Source organism: Typopeltis vanoorti, chromosome 2 (genome assembly GCF_054136105.1).
Source record: "Typopeltis vanoorti isolate ZY-2024b chromosome 2, IOZ_Tvanoo_1.0, whole genome shotgun sequence".
Classification (NCBI taxonomy): Eukaryota; Metazoa; Arthropoda; class Arachnida; order Uropygi; family Thelyphonidae; genus Typopeltis; species Typopeltis vanoorti.
The window spans coordinates 87132873-87154899 of record NC_143550.1 but is presented as its reverse complement, the minus strand read 5'-3'; the positions used below and the strand labels follow the sequence as shown (position 1 = coordinate 87154899).

Below are 22027 nucleotides of genomic sequence, written 5' to 3'. Positions count from 1 at the left end.
ATTTCAATATTAATCAATGTAAAGTCATGCACTTTAGCGTGATTAGATATCCAATGTAGCATTATAATGGTGATATTATGTTAGAAGAAAGTGATCAGGCTACGGATCTTGGAGTGTTAGTAGATAGCAAGTTGACGTTCAGGGGCCATGTAGCAACGAAAGGAAATACAACTCAAAAGATAATTGCAATGCTGAAATGAACTTTCGCATGTAAAGATAAGCATGCCATTTTGCCTCTTTACAAGGCCTTGATAAGAACTCACATGAACTATTGTGCGCAGATCTGGTCTGCTGGTTTCCGTTGTGATTCTGATACAGTGAAAAGAGTGCAAATGAGAGTGTTAAAAATGATATCAGGATTGTGGAATACTGATTATGAAGACAGCTTGAGAATTTGTAGACTGCTGACACTAGCAAACAGGAGAAAGAGGGGTGATATGACTGAGACTTACAAACTTCTGAAAGGGTCATATAAGATTCCAGCTGATGGAATTTTTCATTTTATGGAAGCTGGGGAAAGGACAAGAGGGCAGGCATCCTTGGAAGCTAAGGTTTTTCTCATCTAATGGCAATCCATTCCAATCACGGAATGGATTGCTATTGGAAGTTGTGTGTGCATGCAATGTTAATGATTTCAAGAATAAATATGAAAACTGCTGCGTGTAGTATCTGGCCTCCCTCGAAGAGTTCCTGACTACCTGGAGGTCTCTAATAATAATAATAATAATAATAATAATAATAATTATTATTATTATTATTATTATTATTATTATTATTATTATTATTATTATTATTATTATTATTATTATTATTTCCTAACAGGGAAGTCATTGTTAAGATTATAATGTTCATATCGGAAATGAGTTTTCCTTTTTTCTCATCTGCACATTGCAAACATATTTGCATGCCAACCTTAAACGGCTACTGGCTAGATTAATTTGTCTCGCAGTCGCAGTCACCGTCGCTTGTGCAGTGACTATAAATACATAAACCCAAATTCAATACATCGAATACGAAATTTTGAGCAGATGAACATTTTTTTTTCACCATCTGTTAATGAAATATTCAGTTTTCGTGCTTCAAGTCTCATGTTTAACGTAATATCAGCAAAAAAGCTTAGAAGTATTATTTGTGATTCCCACCCATGAAAGACTGCAAAGATATAATACATTGGTCCTTTGAGTGGACTAGGGTTTGTTAATTTTTAATTTATACTTTTGATACTTTTACATAATAGTATACAATGTGCTCCCTGAACTGTGCCACAAAATGTTTACTTTTTTGCTTTATAAAATATCAGAGAGCTGGTAACAGTGATTTCTCCAAAGTTCTAAAACAAAGTTGCATTACAATTTCTTCTGTAACTTCTTATAAATTCAAATGCCATTTTTGTTAGTATCAAATATAATTTTATACATTCGCTATGCTAAAAGTTCCACACATTGTTAATATTGATATGAAAATCATAAATAATAGAGTAGACTTCTTCTTCTTCTTCTTCTTTTTTTTTTTTTTTTTTTGGTAAATGATGCTACAATCCTAAATAAATCCATCAGCTCACTGGTAAAGAACGCTTAAAAGCAAGAAATAAAACATAAGGGGTGGGAAAAGGTTACGAAACCAAAGATAATTTCCATATCACGTGACATGTCTAATTTACTTTGTTCGATTCGGTTAATGACTTCCTTTGTAAAAAAAAAAAAGTTTCGTACTTCGTGCCCTTCACAAATGTACTAGAAATATCAAAAATTGCTATTTAATTTCCTTCTTGAACTGAACCATTCCGTAAAAAGGAAATTGACCTTTAGCCAAGACTTTTGCAATGATGATTTCATTTATACAAATAATTCCCGCATTAATTATGAGTTAAAGACAAACGGAACAAATTGCTTAACAAACACAATATAAATGTTTGTTACCGAAATGCAATCTGCATGCACGTGCTATTCGTACGACTGCCCTACCAGTTCAGAAACAAGTTCTTGAATAATTCACATCGCATGGATAATTGCTAGTTTAACGACCTAACAGATGTTGTTGTTGTTGTTGTTATTGTCTATAGCTATTGAGGAAATTTTCTTCTACTTTGTCTTTGAAATGAGTCATGGTTCAAAAGTCTTTGAACGTGTTTAATATGAATTAAAATATAAATTAAAATTCTATTCCCCCATGTATAATGATAATTTTTTATACATGGGGAGAAAGAAATGTTACGTATTACGTATGTCGAAAGTTACGTGGCTTTACAGAAGTTATTATTATTATTATTATTATTAGTAGTAGTAGTAGTAGTTGTTGTTGTTGTATTAATGGGAACGCTCTTACGAAAATTATTAAACTTGTAACATCAAATGGTGGGTGTGTTCAAAAGCCAGATAATCCGGAACTCTGTTCTAAGGACTAAAAATGGAATTTTAAGCCTCTTCTGGCCTTCAGTTAACAGGGTGGTCTGACAACAGGTGATGAAATTCAGCTACCACTTAAATACAGCCATGGCAAGAATGGAATTTGAATAGCATATTTGTTGGAGAACGTATAAACACGCTTTCCATTCGACCAACTAGATGTACGTAGCAGTCAACCTAAGCCAGCGTTCTTTACTGATGGCTGAGATACCATCCCTGATACAGACCTTCAGATCTTCAATGGGATTATCCCTTCCTATCCATCGATTTTGAAATTTCCCTTCGAGACAGCTATGCAGTGTGAAAGTCGTCATGTGTACTGCAATATCACCGTGTCTTTGGCGTTTTGAGACACTGCGAATAGCTGGAGTATGTCTAATCCGACAATACGATTAGATATGAACTCACACCACGCACATCAACCTCAGAACTGTCGTTGACATGTCAATAACATGATATGCATTTGCGGAAACCTCAAATCTTCCCACTATGCCAATTAACTTTTCGAGAAATGAAAAACGTTGACTAATCCGTAAACAAAAATTTCCAGGGTGGTCTGACAACAGGTATCTGTAAACGTTGTTCGGTAGCATAAACATCCTCGTTTTGTAAATTGCAATAGAAGTAGTTTTTGTCATCCTCTTGTGCATCTCTTCTCCTGCATCTTGTAGGAGAAAATGTGATTCACTTGCGGAAAGTTTTTTCACTTGATTAGAAAGGTGTATTATACTACAAAATAAATTATATTATTGTTTTTATACTTTACCCAAGCGTAAGAAAAGTTTGAGAAAGAAGTATCTTGACGACTAGTCTATTTGTATACAGAGGCTGCCGATTTCGCTTTTTAGAGTATGTTGCTGGTAAAGAATGCTTAAAACATTATGTAAAAGGTCACTACTCAGACCGGTTTCGATATTTATTAAGGTCTCCTCAGTGGGAGCTAGATTGATGACGATAATAAGGTTAAATCAGTGCAGAAGTTCGTATATTTTGATAATGTATAGCGACATATACGTCGAGAGGAAGTGCATTTTGCTTTATGGGATATTGAGGCAGCTGATGTGAAGTCAAAATTCTCTGTATTTATGTAGACCAGTTGTGAAGATACTCTACGTGTAAACTTTGTTTGCTTGCACTTGGGTAAGTGATTAAAACAATAATATAATTTCTTGTAAAATATAATATATCCATTCACTCGTGTGACTGGCAGTTTCTTTCCAGATTATGATCACTTCTAGTATCTAAATATTTCATGCACTATACACTGATGCTGTTCTTGGAGAATGTAGGCTTTTGAAATTGTATTCGGAAATTTCGTCGTACTTGAATAACGACTTTTGTTTCGATGAACCAGTCAATACACATATCTTTCTTTTGCAGAGTCGCAATGTTTAACTGATTGTCACGTGATGTTAGCATGATTGCCGTTTCTAGTTCACTACAGACAGATATCCAGGGGAGGATGAGTAGAAACTGAATTTATTCTGTACATCGATAGAGGATACACTTATTTTCTATAAATAGCAAAGAGTTTTTTTTTTCTTTTTAAATACATGAAAAATGTTCGACGATTTTGGTCCGTTTTGTACAATAAATCTTACAATAAATTCTTATCTGGCACTCACCAGTCTACGAAGTTGCAGCTTAATCAACGAATAGTTATACATTATGGCTGGTCTCCAGTTAATTGTACATTATGGCTATTACTTCATCACATTATGTAATAGTATAAAGAAGCATAATACTGTAGCACAAGAGATAACTGTTTAGAATACGGAGGAAATATATATTTCTAGCTCAGAAAGCAGACTAATGTTCGGACTGAGGAAGAGCAGTTTCTACAGCCGAAACATTATGATGGTATACAATGCTTTGTCTCCGCCTTTTGCATGCTTGCACAGATTCTTTCAATGAATACCTACTAGGAAAGCTCCTCTGTAATTCTCGCTATCAATTTTAAAGATGAGTACTACGTACAGTAGAAGACTGCAATTATTTGAAATTCAATCTTCTGAAGAGGCCTTTCTACTAGTTTTTGGTGGGTTTTTTGTACCTCAAGTATGGATATGTATTTCTGAAGGCATTCCTTTCTGTCATTTCATGTTTCATTTGACAATAATTCAAAGTAATTACTGCAGATGTCCAGAATATCTTTATTTTGAATTTTGTTCTAATTTTTATCATTTCTGACTCATTTTACAGTATTCTCTCTTTTCTATCTATCAGTGTGTGTGTGTATGTGTGTGTGTGTGTGTGTAGTATATTTTCATTATCTTATATATATAATTTCCCTTCTACTATAATTCCTTGAGAACTATACATTACTTAACAGAGATGACTTCTGAAGCAGTAGATGAAAAAGTTGTTTTTCCTAATATGTTTCGTGTATTAGCTCCATCTATATCTACTAAAAATAATACGGTTACTACTCTACTACTCTATTCAAAAACTGTTTAAAAGTAAACATGAATTAAATGTCATTAAGTGAAGTATTAAGACTGTTTCATAAACGCTCTCGTCTTTACCTGTCAAATGATTGTTAAAATGAAAACAATATATATATATATATATATATATATATATATATATATATATAGAGAGAGAGAGAGAGAGAGAGAGAGAGAGAGAGGTGGAGTAGTATGTCCAGACTCTTCCTTCCGTGTCGTGCAGCAGACCAAACATTAGCTGTGCAGGCAACCATGACCGGGCCAAGGTTAGGGTACGATGTCACCCAGTTTCTCTCATAGAAATGTATCATTGTATGTTGGTGGTTTGGTTCAGCGTCTCGTACCAGTGACTCTCTGTGTCATCATTGGATTTTGTCCTGCAGTTTATGATAATCTTGTTAAGTTTTTCGAAAAGCAGCTTCAAATCAAGAAAAAAATTCATTAATATGTGTCCGAAATTCTTAATTAAGGTCTGAAGTTCAGTACATTAGAGAACGAAGAAGAGGTATTGGAAAACTCATAATGAATGAAGTTCATTTAATACAGGCATACAAAATAGAGTACATTTTTTACATGAAATCATTCGTGTATGAAATAAAATAGTTCACGTAGTAGCAATATCTTGCATTTCAGTAATGTCGTTAGAGTATGATGCGATGTGCTTACTCAGATTGAAGTACGGCGTAAAATATAATTAGAGATGGGTATAAGGCAGGGATTTCCAAAGAGTTTGGTCAGAGACCCCCTAAGTAAAAATTCAGTGATAAAAAGATCCCGAAGAGCAATAAGCTTGAAGTTAATATATTTTATAAACAATTTTTTAGAAAAACATATCTAGCTGTGATTTGCAACGCATATTAAAAAAATTAATGAAACAAACACCTATTGCATGGGTAATGTCAAGGATGAGGCTGATGTGCTGTTAGAAGAGAGGAAATATTCGGTTCTTGATTTGTTAGTTGTAATCTTCTTAGATCTTCATTATTATCCAGATCTAGTCGATTTCTCTGCTTAGTTAAAATACTGTTAGCATGGCTAAACCCGGCTTCTACCATGTAAAGAACTTGGAAAGATCAATACTAAAGGCTGAACAGTTTTATACAGTTTAGGATAGATTTCAATAATATTTTTACTTGCCTAAAATCCCCTGAAACCTTATTTTGAGTGCAGTGATTTAGCTTCTCAAATAAAGAATGGAAACATAATCCGAACTTTGATATCTTCGAGATCCTTGAATCTATTTTTTAAAATCCTCTCTTAAGAGTTCGAGGTGAACTACATAAATAAATATGTTGGCATTTGAAAGATTTCCTTCAGCTTCTATCTCTAAAGTTGACATATTTGGAAAGAAGTGGAAATTTCTACGACCTAGTGAAGTTTTTATGAGCATGTACGACTCTCACCTTGTAGGTTTTTATTTATTTATTTTATTATTATTTTTTTTATGCTTCATCGAATTTTGAAAATATATCAGCAAGGTAAATCGTGCTCGGACAGAAATTCCACCACTGAGTTATAAATTTCTACAAGCCTTCTTAGGCAGTTACCTTCTGACAACCATCTCACTTCTGTATGAAAGGGCATTTAGTTGAAATTTGTCTTTTTTTTTGCGTACATAGTATAGCAAACAGTCGGTGATTAAGGGCATATGCTTGTATTTTATTTATTACCTTAACACAAAATTTCAAAGCAGTATGCAATTCTTCACTTGTGTTTTTTGCAATAAGGTGTTGTCTATGCAAAACGCAATGTACTGTTTGTTCTTTAGGATTTTCTTTTTTAGCTAAAGTTGAAATGTTCTGTACTTACCAACCATAGCTGGAGCCCCATCCATTGCAGTTTGCGGGTATATTACTAAAGGGATTGTCATACTTTTCAAAATAATCTTGCACACACACTTAAAATTTGTTTCACCTTTTAAATCCGTTTTTAAAAATTTAGCAAAAAAGAATTTATCAATTAGTGCTTTTTTTTACTCGTGCAGTAATAGCTTACAAATGATATTAAAATAATTACATTTCCAAATGTTGACTCGTCTGATTGCATAGCAAACATAACCTCTTTCAGCTCTGAATTTACTGTTGTTGGATATCATTTGTGATTAGGAGTCATACAATGCTTTGTGGTCCAGCACTGGCTGTCGGTACTGCAGATGATGATTATACAGGGAAATTTTATACAAATCATACAACGATTAAACGTTGTACGATTTAAGAATTTTTCCTTCATTGTCTTGAAATACTCAAAGTCTTTGTCGCTTTTATCATTATGCTCTTTTAAAATGTTCTTTGATTTTTAATGTTTTCATAGGATCATCATCGCTAAATGTTTTCTCACATAAAATAGACTTCAGTTTTGTTTCATTACTGGGAAAAGGCACAAACCCGAAATTTAAATATTCTACTCAATATTGACGACACTTTTATTTTATTTATTTATTTTTCGTCAGATGAGCATTGGGGGGGGGGAGGTTAAAACATTATTTCAATACAACTCGAACTCTTGATAAAATAATTATTTTAATAAGAAACTATTACAACAAAATGAATATCCACTCCCGGATACTGCAAAACGAAAATATCTGGTGATATTAGAAATAGCACCGAAGTTTGACGACAGAAATGGCGCTACAAGGAAACCGAGCACGACCACTCGACCGAACGAAAATCTGCTTGGACACTAACTAAAACAATTTATTTCTGTTTTCAAGGGCACACAGTTGATGTGCTGCCAGGTGTACGAGGATAAGCCACTTTCTGATTGCACGAGTTAACGACTTAGTTCGTATACTAATTCTAGATTTCTAGAATTATCTTTGTAAGGAAATATTTTCTTTAAAGATCCCAAAAATAATCCTACCGATCCCCAATAGCTTTATTAGGACTGAAGAATCCCCTGAAACTTACGAACAAGATCCCCGGGGTTGTTACCGACCACTTTGGGAATCCCTGGTGTAAGGGAAGAAAAGGAATAAAGCCAAGGCTCATGCTTATAAATAAGAAATGCATAATCTCTTCCTCCATATCTCTTCTCCTCTTCCCGGTTCTGTTGATAGTAAATGGCTAAGTTTTTTGACGCTCAGAGGAGATCTAAAGTTCCCCATCGGTTGTAATTGTTGTTTTGCATTACGGTCGAATCAGCTAATGCTAAAAACACCACTTGATTATATTTGTAAACTTTTATGTTATCCTGCTGGTTTGTGTGAGGAAAAACTCAAATTTTCAGAAGTTAAAATCCTTCGATCACTGTACGAGAACTTTCTGTCACTTCATCACTGGCAAGGAGAGTTTGCAATATTTGTTAGTCTGATAGGCCGAGTGGATAGCGTCTTCACTCTCTAACCAACATACCGGTTTTTAGTGATACTGCCATGAACAAAGAGGAGCACAATTACTTTTCAGATAAGGCTGCACCTCTTCTTACTTCTGAATTTCTCCTACGTGTGACATGAATATTCCAGCAAATTCTGTCACATAGAAAAGTCATCTATAGCTTGCTTTGGGAACATACTTCTAATGGACTAGCTAACTCAGATTCACTATCTAGACCCGACTGAATACTTGTGAGATAAGGTTAGAGAATCATCATGGATAATAACGTGCGAGAATCGTTTCGATTCTAGATATCCTTGAACTGTCTAGAAAAGAACAAATGAAAGTATTTTAAATGCAATTAATCATGACGATATAGACCATTTGATGTCGTAAAAACACATAAAGAAAGCATACGGTCATATAATCAAAAAAAAAGTGATACAAAGTAAAATATACGGGTCCGAAAGTAGGAGTAGACTTAATTTGAATGGATGACCAAGTGAAGAGACTCTCGGCAGTCTGTCTAGAGCAGTCCATGGTGTTGATTATGGACAGAACCGTGGAGAAACTTCATTAAAAGGCTAATGAATTTCCAAACGTCAGAAGATCGATGATGAATAGAATCTATCAGAAGAAAAGCATTTCAAATGTATAAATGTACTGCACGAGTCTTTATAATTTATTCTTTGTAGAGCTTTCTGCATTGTAACTGATCACGCTGTTTGAAGTGCAAAGGCAGTAAATTGAGCTTTGATTGGATATCGTCTGAAATTTACATTAATAAACTTTGGCAAGTATATCATCCAGGTGGTGACATTAAAAAAATGAAGGAACCATTAGTTTATACGGGAATTGTGATGAATGAAGTGGAGGTGAGTAGTCTATTACAGAACCTTAATATGAATACATCTGTGAGATTGGATGGTATACCGGCACGGGTATTGCGTGAAGCGGCTAAAGAATTATCAGTGCCCTTGACCATGTTGTTTAATCTGAGTCTCGGGTCTGCTTTAGTCCCGAAGGTGTGGAAAGAGGGGAAAATAGTTCCACTGCATAAAGGAGGATCCAAGACTACTGATGCAAATTACCGACCGATCAGCATATCAGGAGTCGTTGTCAAGGGAAAAATACAGGAATGGATTGATGAAAATGAGATACTATACGGGGGACAGCCAGCATGGCTTTGTGAAGGGTAGATCATGCCTCAGTAACTTGCTCAAGTTTTAAAACAAGGTGACGGCTGAACTGGATAAGGGTAATGGGTTTACAGTGATACTGCTGGACCTGGCAAAGGCGTTTGACAGGATACCACATGGAATTCTAATCCGTAAACTACAATATATGGGAATGGATATAGGGTTGGTGAGATGGATAGGTGGGTGGTTGATGGAGAGATATCAAAGAGTACTTTATTCAAGAGTAGAGTCCAAAAGACAGCCTGTGACTAGTGGTGTGCCGCAGGGTTCTGTTCTTGAACCACTGCTGTTTAATTTGTTCATTAACGATATAGGGAAGGATCTAAGAGGAACATTTCATTTGTTCGTTGATGATGCAAAGTTTGGTAGTGCGATAGTGAATTCAGAAGATGTCAAAATCTTGCAGGACGACTTGGACAGATTGTAGTTCTAAGCTAAGGAGAATGGATGTCAATTTAATGTGCCAAAATGTAAGGTTATGCATGCATTTTGGGGTGAAAAGATTAGCAGCAGTATACTAGATTGGTGGAACTGTACTCCAGGAGATTGATGAGGCCAGGGACTTGGGAGTGTTGGTGGACAGGGAGATGAAATTTAGGGGGCACATTGCAAAAGTAGCTAAATCAGCTCATCAACTCACTTGGTTGTTGAAAAATACCTTGACGAGCAGAGACAAGCAAGTTATTGTACCTCTGTACCGAGCCTAGATAAGACCTCATCTCGACTACTGTTCCCAGATTTGGTCATCTAGGTTTCTTCTTGATGGGGAGGAGGTGGAGAGGATCCAGAGACGACTGACCAAGATGATAGCGGGTCTATGGAATGAACCATATGAGAATAGGTTGAAGATTTGTGGGTTGCATAAATTAGTTGATAGGCAGAAAAGGGGAGATATGATTGAGACATTCAAATTGCTAAAGGGCTTCTATATGATTAATTCAGAGGATATTTTTGAGATCAGGACTGGTGGTGGGAGAACTAGGGGACACCTATGGAAGCTGGGCAAGAGTGTGGTTAGCAGGGGTGTTAGAGCTGGGTTCTTTACTTTTAGAGTGGTAAATGAGTGGAATAAGCTGCCAGAGTCTGTTGTGGGTGCTATGGCGGTGAGTGAGTTCAAGGCAAGGTATGATAGATACTGTGAGAATGTCGTATAGTTGTGTGGACATGATGTTTAGGGCCTCCCTCGATGAGTCTAAGGACTCCCCGAAGTCGCCAGTAATAATAATAATAATAATAATAATAATAATAATAATAATAATAATAATAATATACTGTTTTCTATAAGTTCACGTTGCAGACGAAACTTTTCCTAATTCTGATTTAAGTCCGTATGGAGCACATAATAGTATAATGCTTATATCGATATAGTCTTACATCAACCTACTCTCAATTACTATTTATTATTACCTGTTATCTGTTACTTGACCTTACATTCTACAAACTAGTCTTTTTTTTCTTCTTCCTTGGAGAAATCCGGTGACACGTTTTAGATATTCTCTGCACGTGCATGTTTTATGTTATATATATATATATATTTTTTTTTTATATTTTTTTTTCTTTCCCGTCCATGTTCATTCAGGCATTATGATCGAGGAAAAAACTCAACGTTTTGATTCTAGTGAGCATGATATGAGCAAACAGTCTTTTAAGTAACTTAGATTGCATGATTTCACACAATATTTGCAACCCGTAGAAGTGAGACGTGATGTGTGTTCCATTTTGGGATTAGAGTAAGACGCCCACTTTTACACTGAGTGATTTTTGTTCCATTTTAACAAAAGAACAAAATCACATTAAGGAAAGTGTAGATTTCTGTGAAGCGTGAAAAATATGGTAATTAATGGAAAGACGTTCTGATGGTTTTAAGTTTTAGAATAAGATATGAGAATTTGCTCGCAAAAAGCAAAATAAAAGAAGAAAATATTAGCAGAAATGAAAGAGAAGATTGTAACGATATCCTTACTGTTAAACAGCAAGAAATAATTTGCTCTTCTTTAATCTTATCTGTAGCTTTTCACAACAGTAAATAGCGAGGTCAGCAGAGTGATATTTGGAGATTATTCGAATTTGTCACAGCTTCTCGGTGCGCCTTTTAGAAGTAAAGTAGGCGTCACAGACGAATGTCGACGACATTTAAACAGCTGTCGACAATTTCCCGGAAGGAAGGTTGGATGGATGGAGGTCGACCTAAACAATTACTTCGCCACTAGTGAATATTCAGTAAGTCGTAAGCGCCCTCGTTTATTTCTCAGAACAAAAGAGAGTGCTGGATATTTTACAGGAATTATCCTCTAGTTCTATTCGTCATGTTGCTAATGAATTGATCGTCTCTATTCATAGAAGTATCCGAAAGACGCAGTTTTTATTAAGATTCGTAATGATGACGATTTAGATACAGCTAACGGATATTCTGTGTTGTAAATAAATAACCAGAAAGAAGATCTATGAATGAACATCCGCAAGGAAATCAACAATAACCAAGTAGATGTAGATGAAGCATGTGAAAGGCCACAACTGTAGCCATGTGTATTATCTCTAATACTTTTCGTAATATTGAACTTGCATGACAGTTGCATCTCGTTTCGCTTTTGATTTCAGAATAACGATATACTGGACATACTACTGCTGCATTTATAGAAACAGAATGGCGAATGATCTTACGTACTTGTTTTTGCATTCTGAAGTAAGAATAAATTAAATATTTTATTAAGAAGAAGAACAACAACAAAGTGTTGCTTGAGTGAGGAATGCAGTTAACTCACAAGTTCAAGTAGACAAAAAAGCGTTAAAAGATGAATTTTTTTTTTTTACATTCCTTAGTAAGTAGTCTCTCTCTCTCTCTCTCTCTCTCTCTCTCTCTCTTTTATCATTCGGACACGATAATCGTCAGATCAGATGTGGATTTTGCATTATGGACTACTCCGTGTTCAAAGTTATATCTCAAAATTTTAAAATCGAAATGCAACTAGTAAAAAAAAATTCTAACAACAGTAAACTTGAAATTCCTTGTTAGTTAAGGGTTATTTAACGTTCCTCTGATACATTTATTGATGTCTTTTATATTTAATGTAAGAAGTCGTTATCTGAAAAACTGGTTTATGGATCATCGAAAAGTCTTGGTTACATGAACTTCTCACTTGCATTGCACTGTTGATCCTGTTGTACAACATCATAATGTTCGTTTATTTTCTTTCCTGTTCCCCCATTGACATATTTATGTGTTTTTCTGTTTTGTTAGTTAAATTAATACAGTGCCATGACGATCCGGAAGTGTTTCTGTAGAATTTTAAGTTTTTGGTTCTTTCTTTCTTTGAAATGAAAACAGTTTTTCATACGCAACTCCTTTTAATTTAATTAATCTATTTATTTCAAATGCATAACTAGACTAAAATCCATAACATCCGGAGCTGGTAATTGCGTGACTTTTTTGTAGACAAAGAAATTGGATATCTGTAGATTTCTTCGGAACTTTTCTGTCGTGATTTCTCTCTTCTGATGTAAAAGTCCTTTTTAAGCAAAGCGCAGATAACGTGCTCAGTTTACATCTAACATTTTGATTCAACTGCAAAACATATTAATTCAATTCGGAGAGCAAACATTTTACGGAATACAGAAGTAAGTTAAAAAATGAACTACTCTTTATTGCTACAGATCTTGTAAAATTAATATGAATGACTAGATTCAGAGAAAAGACCACTCTTTGACTTTTTTGAGATGCCAAAGATTTGAAGAGGACGAAAAGATCATATAATATAATGTTACTTCTATTTAGCTGATACATTTGAGTTTCTAGGAAAACGAGCATTTCGTATCCTATCTGAATGTAGAATACACAATAAAATCAGAACTTCACTCTTTCGTCCTTCCAACATCTGCCAACACCATCACCACAAGATATCGAAGTACTGGCTGATGGTGAATCTTCTACTTCTACTATAGATAGGAAGAGGTCAATTCGTCATCAGATGAAATCATTTTTGAGAATTTGTCAACAAACCTCATCAGATTGAACAGAAGGAATCGTTTATCGTTTGCTACTTAACAATCTGCACTGCTTGGATGATGTCTTAATTTTATCTAAACTTCATATTTTGAGACAAATAAATGTAACTTCATAAACACAGCACTTGTTTGTAGACGCTTTCAAAACAACGGAAACCCAGCTTTTGTTGCAAAACATACTGTAATAACAACAAGCATTTCATTCATTAAAAGTATTAAGAGTTGGAAAGTTCTTCTTTATAAATATCTTTCCGGAGTAGTCTAAGATTAAACGATTTCCATATTATTTATTTTCTATATATTAATGATATTGGGAAAGGATTGGAGGGAGATATCCATTTGTTTGCTGATTATTAAACTGAGAAGAGGATAATGAATGATGGTGATGCTGATGTGGCATGAGTAAATGAAAATAGATGTCAGTTCGATGTTTCCAACTGTGAGATTAGTACTTTTTGAGTGACGATTTAAGGAAACAAGCTGATGAGAGTGGACAGGGAGTTGGTCATTTTACTAACGTAGTTAGTAAAAAAAACTAACTAAAATAACTAAAAAGGAAATAAAATTTTAAAAAGATAGCATCCAGACTACTGAGCTCGACTTTGGTCGCCGAAATTCCGTTGATGAGAAGACAGTAAAGAGGGTTCATAGGCATATAACAAAGTTAAAACTGAGTGTTCAGAATGTCGATTATGAGAACATATTGAGAGGATGGGCTACAAAATTGGTAAATTAGACGGAAATTATGAGTATGACAGAAAGAAATACAAGTTACTAAATGGATTTCGTAGAATAGATGCAGATGATGGAGTGTGTGGGTACGTGACGGTAACTGTTCTTTTTACATAAATTCTTTTAATTTGTATAGACTCTTTTTTATATGAGAACAGATTTTCAACCCTAAAGGTTGTAATTCTGTACTATGTTAGTACTGTGGGCGGACGAAGGGTTGCATACTCCAGAAATTCTGCTCTAGAGACCAAACATGGAACTTTTTCAAAGATTAAAGACCTTGAGGTATTTAACAAGCAGGGTAATGTTAAAATTCTGCTCTAGAGACCAAACATGGAACTTTTTCAAAGATTAAAGACCTTGAAGTATTTAACAAGCAGGGTAATGTACGGGCTCTCTAATGAGAGAGCCCGTACGCTGACTTTTAAATTATTTTGAAAAATCGTTCTAATATCATCTAGAAAACATCATCATAAGAAATAGAAAATAACACATCACAGTCTAATTTTTCCTCTTTACTCTAACACGAATGTCAAGTAAAATAAATCTGAAATTTAATTTGATATATATTCAGATTTAAATGAAATTGAAACACAGCATGACTGTCTACGTTTTATTTCACAAATATCAAACTTTTAATCAAAGAAAACATTGATCCAATGGAACATTTACGTTATAATTTTTAGCATAAAATTTTCGCACATGTATCAATGCCATCTTCCGTATGAATTTAAAGTTAAACAAGGTACAGGTAACATAATAAAGAACCAACAGTCAGAACATCCTTTTATAATTGTTACTTTATTATGTTAGCATATAAAAATGAACAGTTTTATAATGTTATTAAAAAATTAACTTGGGAATGCTGAGCGAAGAACAGTTTCCCATAAAGTGGATAACTTGAGCCCTTCAGATTTATTGAGACCGGTACAATGGAACAAGGTTTCCCAGCTTTCTTTATACTACCGTTCCATAAGAAAACGGCTTTCATGTAGGAATAATCTTTTTCTGCAGAATTCTGTTTATAGGAGATGGGCTTTATAGACAGTGTAGATTAATTTTGTTATAAAGTTTCAAAGCATCTCTCTCTAATTTACTATTATTCTACTATTATCAGAAATAGTTCTCATTCTATAGAAGAAAACGCATCAGATCTTTGTCTTAGTCCAAGTGACCTTTTAATCATGTTGATATCGTGTCTCGCTTCATGAATTTTCCTTTAGATGAAACATTAAAATTACTCCGATTTTGTTCGTCACTTTGATTTTGTCATTCACTTGGACTACTTCACTTTTCAGAACAAGTTTTACCACCAAACAAAGAGTATTCCTCTTACTCTTACGAATTACTTTATGGAATTGTCTGAACAGCGACTGCTCGGTAACATCCATCTAAGACCTTCGGTATAGTAGAGATAAACGAACGTTATCTTTGAATTATGATAAGATTCCTTGTCAGAAATCCAAGAATGTCTAAAAAAATCAGTAGTGTTCATCCCTGAATAAAATTTACTCTCGAAATTGAAAAGGATCAACGCATTTCCTTCCTTGACCTATTTATGCTTCGTCCGCTAGATGGGAGCCTCCGGTTTTTGTCTTTAGAAAGAACACACCGGTCTTCATATCCATAGTGAGGCATACCACCAACCTTGTCAAAAACCAGACACCATTAAATCTCTTATTCACCGAGCTCGCTCTGTGTGCACAAGGTGTTATTAACACAAGTAATACATTTTATCAAAACTATCTTCTTGTCTAACGGCTTCACCGAGTCTTTTGTAAACAAGGTCATTAACAGTTAATGGAGTTTCTTCTTCGCCACTCTCCTAAGAAGTTATCAACCTTATTGCCAACCCGATGTCAAAGGTGTCTCTGAACAAATCTCCAAATTACTTAAAAGCCATTGGTCTCAGAATAGCTTTTCACCCGATTAATAAACCTTCCTCTTTTATAAGTTCTGCATTGTTACATTGCACTGGTCTGAATAGAGTCCGTCCTAGTTAATTTGTAATAACATATAAAAATATCATTACGGTTGATATCTGAACGTGCTATTCTATTTATATGTTGCTGACCTGTTCTCATTTTTGAATTTTTATTATATGTTACTTGTATCATTTTTTTATACTTCGAATTCATACTGAAGATTCACTTGATATTTTGATGAAAATTTTATATTTAAAACATCAATCTGAAGTAAGTCTTTTGTTATATAAAATAAGGCCCCTTTGCCTGTTAATTTTATAAAACTCATAATTCAAAGGCTTTCGCGATTTAAGATAATAAAACGTGTCCTTTCACATTAGTTTAAGTTAAAGTCCGCTAAAAGTCATACTGCAACATTAGCGTCGAAAAAGAATAGAAGAAAAATTTGCGTTAGGACAATTGGTACGTTTGTTGTACATCCATAACCGTTATGCGCATGCGTTGAATGAGAACTGCTATTTATGGAAGTAATTTCTGTAACTTAAAATTCAAAGTTAACCAAGCAGTGTTATTACTATTATCTCAGAAGAAATGCAGCGTTTCATTCGAAGGCCGCATGTCTCTCGCTTGGTTTAGGTCAGTTGGCGTACGTAAAGCAACTTAATGCTAGAAAGTGCCTCTACGTTATTTTTTTTTTTTTTTTTCAATTTACATTGGAAGGATTTGGAAATATATTCGCATCCATGATAGAATTTAAATGAAGGCTCTTCCAAATCCTGCACTAAAAATATTACAGATCACAAATACAATGCAGATCACGCTTTCCTTTGCTGCGAAACATTTCTTCGGTATACACGAACGCGATATTCAAGAGAGACCATAAAATCTATTTTTGACGATGTAGCTATAAGAAAAATCAGCAAACTTGTCAAAAAATGAAATATTCGTATGAATTAAGCTTCGTACTGCACATCACCGAGGTTGTCCAGTGAGTTATACAAGTCAAATAGAAGATTGAAAGGAATAAAATTCCGACATTAACGTCGAAGCATAATGGCTAGGTTTCTCATCTTGAGTGCTGTGCTTTATATTTATTTTTCCGTTAATGATAGTAATTACAGAAAGCGGGCGAATGCAGCAAACACGTCTCCACACACACACACACACACAACACATCAAAGTGCGTCTTCAATTCACTTGTTTATGTTTGGTTTATTGTTTCCTTCATTTCAAACCAATTTTTCATTCTAAAAGAATGTTAAATTAATTCTTTCTTTCGTTAAAAAAAGACTCATTTCTCTTTTTACTCTCTCGTAACACTTGCAGAGAGGTCACATACCCTACTTCAGCATGGCAAAATTTACCGCTTGGCTGTTTATCAGCAAGAAGTCTATCATCTGATATCTTTTTGCACGATATCAGTCATTTCTCGATTGGTTTAATACTAAAAAAAAAATGAAATATATTTTCCATAAGTAAGGGAATTAAAAAAAAAGTCGTCTGCTAAGTTTACTTTTTTTATTTTATTTATAACATGTAACTATAGAAACTAGGGTTGACACCTTTTTGTTGTAGGAATATATTTAGAGATACATGAATCGCTCTTTGCAGAATGGATCTCAGTTAATAAAGTACACTTTAAAGAAGTCTCACATATTTTAATCCAGCGAGCAATTTATTCTCTTTATGTTCTATAAACCAGCAGGGAGTATCGTTAAACTAGGTTGATGCCGTTAAGGCCAATGAAAATCAAATAATTTTATTAGAAAACATTACAATAATTCGGATAAGAAATATTAAAAAATGTACAAGAAATGCAAATACCACAAAATTTAATGTTGCCTACCATGCAATTTATAGGTCCTTCATTTCTTCAAACTGCATATTGTAAAGTATATTGTAAAGAAAGATGTGTTGTAACAGAATCCGATTTTTAATGGGCAAAATCATTTCTCTGTTTCTCTCGTAAAGAGGATATTTCTCTTTTGACAAAGCATGAGGAGTCTTATGACTCCGTGGAGACCTGCAAATGTCACCAATGATAAATGATGCTCGCCAGCCCCCCCCACACACACACACATTGGGCTCCTCAGATCGAACACTTTAAAAATTTGGCCATTTTTAAAGTGTTCGATCTGAGTAAAGTAAGTATTACAATTCTCCTAAAGAATTGACACATCCTAATTTAAAAAAAAAGAAGAAGAAGAAGAAGAAGAAGAAAGTTTTAAAAAACAAAAATAAAATCTATAAGCTTCCTTACCAACTCTTACCATAATTATGACTGACACTGAAACAATAAAACGAAAATGAAATGAAAATGGATTTACGATTTATTTTCTGTTTTAGTGAAATGGCTTGAAACTCATTACACCAAAGTATTCTGACTTAGGGACAATTATTCTTAGAGAATTCAGATTATTTTAGAGACAGATGTTTTTCTTGTCTGTACAATAGCTTTGCGATGTTAACGTTGTATTTGTTATTTAGTTGGCGATGAATTTTTAGTTTCTAAGATGAAATGAATAACACTTCCTTTGGGTGTTAATGAAAATAAAACTTAATTCATATTTGATACAGGTCGATCATTTCACAGACGAACTTGAAAATAATTTTTGTTTGTTTGTTTATTGACTAAGACGAAAACATTTGAATTGTATATAAATTCATATACCGCAACTATAATATATTCGGTGTGTTTTTGTTAGTGGGGAAACAGACATGTACCATTTTGACTTTTTGCATCACCAGGTAACTCACTCACGAACTTGAGGAGTTATGACACGGTAATTAACTCAAGGCAACCGATGAATTACTTAAGGTCTTAAACTAAGACAAATGACAAATTCAATGATATATTCATTCAAATTTCGAGATTATTTCCCCCCCCCTCCAAATCAGATATGATACCTTTGGTTCACTGGTTTCTTAAAAAGACTAGAAGAAGATCGGGAAAATCGGAGCTTAAAGAGTAGATGGATACCAATCCAGTTATATATATACACGTTTTCCCAACTCTGTCGAGAGAGTTGTTTCCCATTGGATGTAACCATGACGGTGAATTTCGCATTCTTCAGTGGCTATGCTCTTATTTCAGGGTGTCCGGTTAAGTGACTTTGTTAGCGCCCTCGTTCAACCATTCTTTGTTTTCGTTACAACTAGTTTATACAGTAGTTTTTTTTTTAATTATATATATATAACTGAATCCAGTTTGAGGAAAGATTATCCACAATATGTGATATGAAATATATGAAATACACGCAAGATATGAAATACACTCAAGATCTCTGCAGTTCATGATAAGATGCCAGAGGATTTCCGAATTCAAATAAGGATTTCCGAATTCAGATACTCAGAATACTCAAATTATTCTGAGTATTCTGAGCGATACTCAGAATAACCATTGGTTATTCTGAGTATTGCTCATATGATGCCTCACGAGACAATCAAAGAATGTTCTTTTTAAACTTTACGTATATATTACTGTTTTTTGCTTATGTATTTATCTTCTCCATTGCTAATCTGATTCTGTAAGAAGTTTTAAATTTACAATAATTTGCATATATTTAAATACTCTGAGAAATGCAATAAATTGAACAGTTTATCGATTTAAAAAAAAAACTAGGTGTTTTTTTTAAGAGCTCAATCGCGGTTCGATCCAGGAAGGATGAGGAACCTTCATAAGAACTTTTTAAGTGCCAATAAATTATTTGGGTTCATGCGGAAGCGACTAACTTTTTCCCCTCGGTAAACTGTGGTTTTTCATCCAGCGAAAACAGGTACACAAAAGAATGTACACAGCGGACGTAATAAATTTGCTTCAATAAACAGCCTTGGTTGTTTCTGTCATAATCCCAAGCAACCCAACATGATAAAGAGTTTATAATACTTTCTAAAATTCCAAAATTTTATAATGCACCTTTCAACATTCCATACAATATTGTTGAAATATTCTGTTACATTATACCAAGGGGGTCTCAAACACTCTCAGCTTTGAGTGCTCTCAGCAATTTGATGCTTTTGGATCGATAAAGTTTTTATGAACAGCCTTTTTTTTTTTTTTTTTTGATTTAAACACCAGAGTCGGATTTCCCCACTTTAGAGAGCCTATTAATATTATTAAAGAAAAAAAAAGTAAACTCTTTTATTTCCTATAATAAGAAAATACATATCAATGTCGGTTTACACAAAAAAGCACCGTTGAGATTTTGAACATTAAGTTGTTATTTATTCCGTACGACTTTCTTTCTTTTGTTTCTTTCTTCGTCCTTTGGCGAAGTGTTCAATTTAAACTTACATTGAACATCGTGTCCAGCAGATGTGCTAATGACGATGCAACCTGAGCTTCCGGCTTGATCTATTCTTCCCTTTGCACATTTTATAATGACTGCTGTAAGTGTATTCCGAAACGGCTGAACAAACATGGTAATATCGTGACGCGCATTTTTGCATAAGCACGTTGCCTTGATAATAAAACATTATGAACGGATCGTATTACACTTGACTATTTTAATCCATACAATAATTCATGTTTCCTTAAAGATAAATCCCACCGTTTCTTGATAGTATCAAATTATGGTTCGTCAAATTATTATTCTTAATACATAAGATACAGAAAAACGTTGTACTTCATTGTAAAAATAGCTAAATTATAAACATTGCGTTTGAAATTAACATCTGACTAATTCAGACGATAAAATAATGTCCGTAAAATGAGAAAACAATTTTCATATTTTTTTTTATTAGAAATTCATTTTTTTACACTTTCTATGTGTAAATTTCATTTCACGAGTCATTTTATACAGTAATTCACTCGATGAGATTTTCTTTTATTTTTTGCTAATCTATGTGAATATATATACGCATACGTACAGCAGAAATAGCTGATTACATTTTTTCACTCATGGGAATAATTACCAACCTCTCATTCCATTGGACTAAACGTAATTTTTCTCACAGATAAGATATTTTATATATATTTACATTTCAGAATTTATAATAAAACTATCAGTTAAATAAAAAATGGTCACTTACCCAAATTTTCTTTTATTTCTCTGCTGGTGAAAAAACAATCAAGGAAGGTTATCCACTAATTATTATTTTCCAATTATAGGTATTTCTAAACACAGATCAGAATTAAGCAGCATCACTACTTGAACTAACTGATAGTCTTTTTTCCTCATTTTTTTTTTTTTTTATCTGTCGTGCAGAAGAGCAATAAAAAAAATACAGGAAAAGAAATTAACCTTCAATTATATTTCACATATTCACGTAACAGCCACGCGCACCTGAAAACGTAAGAGGAGCAACCGGGCGAGCGCCCACGACATACTAAATATCCGTCATAGGGGCTTCGTGCAGGAGAATTTACAGGTGACCGAGTACAACGGCGCTATGTTGGACACGCCTCCCGCCAGAGGGTGCGGCAGTGAACCAATAAAATGAAACTATTGTTGAAGAGCGCTGTTGTAGTGTGCTGTTGTATAATGCATACATGAACATAGGAAACCAATCCTTTTTTGATGATAATAACACGTAAAATGAGTAAAATGTTACGTTAAGACTGTAGTCTTTCTACCAAGATCAAAACTGACAGCAAGTCAACTTATATCGTTAATAATCATTGAGTGTTGTTAAGTGATCAGTGACGTATTACACCATTAATAGATCTACTGCATCAAATCGTATTTCTCAGTAACATTTATTGTTGTTTAGCTTGTAAATTCTATGAAAACTTCTAACCTGTATAGTTAACAATGTAACTGACTAATCTGTAAGTATACGAAGCAACTGTGCGGAGATCCTTCATCCGGAGTCAATGGCAGTTCCCACTTCCCCTCTGATAATTCATACCAATAAACTTTTCCGCTTGTCTGATGTTATCTTCTGAGTACTGTGTGTATATGTGTGTTTATTTTCACTTTTTGAAGTGTTGCTCTTCATTGTTCTGATGAGTCAACATCGTCCTTTAGCAGAGATCTATTCTGGGAGTTTCTAGTTTCTTCGAAA

At 34.2% G+C, this 22027-nt stretch overlaps 1 protein-coding gene across 1 annotated transcript in view; it reads right to left on the bottom strand.

Annotated features, from left to right (window-relative positions):
* LOC150109228 (uncharacterized) overlaps positions 1–21354 on the bottom strand; it is a 55080-nt gene extending 33726 nt beyond the window's left edge. Inside the window, exon 1 of the mRNA XM_090406447.1 lies at positions 21053–21354. The gene's annotated coding sequence lies outside the window, so the exon portion shown is untranslated. The remainder of the gene's footprint in view (positions 1–21052) is intronic.
* Positions 21355–22027: the final 673 nt, after the last annotated feature.